The following is a 3,252-nucleotide window of genomic DNA, read 5'->3' as shown; positions in this document are numbered from 1 at the left end:
GCAGGCCACCCCGCGCTCCGAGAGGCCCGTGGCAGCGGCGGTTCCCGCGGTTCCCGACCAGAGCCGCTTACGCTGCCAAAAGCAGCGGCGAGCGCGGGGGCTGCCGCCACCAACCCGCCGTTATGCCTCAGCCATAAATGTTTATGACAGGAGGAAAGGGAAGTAAATCACATTTATATCCCTTGTTTTCGTTATCGGGGCACTAATTTGACAGGGAAGGGAAATTTTTGCTTATTTTACAACGCTGGTTTTTGGCTGCTGGTTGATTTCAGTAGCCGGGAAGCAAACGCAAAATCTTGTTTTTATTTTGGCATCGACATAAAAATTTACATTTTGCAGAGACCCCCCGCTAACATTACAGCGCAGCCATAGCAGGCCTCCAGGCAGCGCACAAAACGCGTCACCCCACATATAACACACTCATAATTCACTAATGTTTGCTGAATGACAGGGTTAAGTGGCTGCTATTCCCGGCCTCCCACCACACTAATGTACTCCAGACCTGAGCTCCTTTTCTTCTGGATTGAAGTCAAATTGTTTCCTGCAGCCCTTGCTATGGAAGYGGCTTCCACCAAGAATAAACAGTACTTCCTAAATTATTTTCATTTGTTTTCCTGATCTAATTTTCCCCTCGGTGCTTCACTAATCATCAGTCCCATTAAGGGGCTGGTGTGCTGCCGGCTTTCCAGCGCCGAGCCAGCAGCCCGCACCGCCCGACCCCCGGCCCTGGCTTGGGGCGAAAACCCGCAAAAAAAAAAAAAAAAATAAAATAAAGTCACCAGCTGGGACTGAAACCAGGCGTTGTTAGCGGTTGGAGCAGCGGCGCGCCGCGGTGCCTGCCCACCCCCGGCACGGGCACCCCGGAGCCCCGTTCCCGCGGGGTGCTGGTCTCACGCGTGTGCATGTATGCATATGTCTATGTGTTTTTGTGCATGCTCTCTCTAAAATATAATAATATGTTTATTACAGAAATTATATCAAATCAATCCATTGCATATTTTTTATTTATAAAAATATCTAATAGTGATCATATAAATTACAGACGACTGTGGCTCTGATGACCGCAYGGCCACGGCACCGGCGGGCCCACCCGCTGGGGACACGCCAGCCGCCGGGAGCGTGCGMCGCCGGCCGGCGCACGTGGCTCCCCGCGAGGAAAGCAAGCGGGCAGCGCCGCGGCCGCGGGGATTTTATTTTCCCCGCGCACGYGTGCATCATTTTCCCTTTAAGCGCGCCGCAGCCCCGCGGCCGCCCCCCGCCCCAATGACAGGCACGGCCACGCGTCTGTTCAAAACAGTTTATTGTATTTTTTCGTCAGACAAACACATTGATTTCTGGACCACAGTAGAGGATGGAAACCTTTCACAAACTTATTTATTTGAAAATACAAATATAAAATTATACTTTCCACATCTGTGATGTGAGAGACCCCCATCCACATAGTATTTTACAACAGGGCTTCAGAAAGCCATACACAGAGACCTGAAAGATGCTTGATATATATAGATACATATATATATGTATATATATAAAAAAAAAAGTCACTACCAAAGTTCTCATCAGTTCATACTAAAGTATAAAAGGAAGGGCTAGGCCTGCCACTGTGCCATCGGTTACCTCGGTACATCTGCGGCCCCCGAAACGCTGCGCTCGCACTGCCGCCCCGCCGGCGCCGGGGCCGCGGGGCCCCCGCTCCCGCGCACCCCCTCGCTGCGGCGTGGGCTTTTTTTTTTTTTTTTTTTGGTAAATTTTTATTACAGTATTAAAGTATTGCTTAGCTGACAGAATCGCCTCACGTAGTGTTTGCACACAGAAATGGGCTGGACTCGATTCTGCCCGTATGAAACTCTACAGTGTATGCACGCAGATCACAGCGTCTGCCCGTGTGTCTTCAATGCAATCTGTCTCTTAAACTCGCGCTAACTTCTGTTCTCTGTTTGAGCTATTTTGCTTAAAAAAAGGAAAAAAAAACACTAAAAAAAAAAATTCAGAAAATTCCACCCAAGAGACATTTCCATAGCATAAAAGACAGCTATGAGTTAGTGTTTTTTTTGTAAACAGTTTCATATGCAATATCATACATAACCATGGCTGGCCTTCAGTAAAAATGTAGTAAACTATATTGCTTTATTATTGAATATGTTGCATTGAGTGAATGGCAAAAATGAAACAGGAAGGTAACTGTGGCTGAAGTCGCTAGCCCTCGTTCACACTAAAGATGAAAAGAGCATTACAGGGTTTAGAGCAGGCGAGGGAAGAAAAAAACCGGAACACCTTTCAGGTCGTCATCACCAACGTTACCGATGATTCACTAGTCTAGCGAGATGGGCAACATTCACCAGCTGGATGCTGCTGTGCAACGAAAACAACTTACAGCAAGAGAGCCATGCTACCTTAAAGTCCAAGCTACAAATCCAACTTAAAATGAACATTTATGAAGTGTAAGGAACAAAAAAGGACAGATCAGGCTTCACTTTAACCAAGCCGATCACCAATGATTTTTTTTTCTTTTTTCCTTTATTTTTCCCTGGACGGGGGGAGGGTCGTTACCTGCTCACCTAAACTCTTTTGGGTTTCTACAGCTCCCTTCCAGGGCGCCGGCGCGGGGTGCCCGATTCGCACGCCCGGAGGGAGCCCTCGCTCGCTCGCCCGCTCGCTTTGGTCACTCCCGGGGCAGCAGTTCGCCGGGAGAAATTTGGAAAGAAAAGGGCAACATCCGTCCCATCTGTGCGGTCTGCCACGGTGCTCGACTAAAATAAAGATGTAGCTGAACCTTTGTGCTGAGAATTTATAAAAAACCCCCAAACAAACGAACAAACGAACCCCCCTTCGAAATGGATTTCTAGATGAGCGGGGGACTAATGTGAACCGTAGTCTAGGTAGCCACATCGAAAACATATCGGATTCCACGACATTTGTGCTATGGGCCACTGGGACTTTCCAAAAGGTATATAAACATCTAAAACATATTCACACAGATTAGCAATTTCTTCTGAGCATTCTTAAAAAAATATTTTTTTTCTCTTAGTAAAATCATTTTAATATACCGTGCCTCCCTCTTTTAAAAAATAAATTAAAAAAATCCAGTTTTGCATATCTAGCATTAGCATTTAAGGTAGTATGGCACATCCCCTTTTCAAAGTCAAGGGTGGGGATCTACAAAATGCCTTAAGAGTTTGCCAGCATTTTTAACAATATGTGAGACCTTTGGTTAGTTGAAACCGCATCAGATCAGCAAAAACAAACAAAAAA

The sequence above is a fragment of the Rhea americana genome, unplaced genomic scaffold (assembly GCF_003343005.1).
Source record: "Rhea americana isolate MKP2758 unplaced genomic scaffold, rheAme1 scaffold_194, whole genome shotgun sequence".
In the NCBI taxonomy this organism is placed as follows: Eukaryota; Metazoa; Chordata; class Aves; order Rheiformes; family Rheidae; genus Rhea; species Rhea americana.
The sequence above is the reverse complement of the archived record's forward strand: the minus strand, read 5'-3'. Positions refer to the sequence as shown.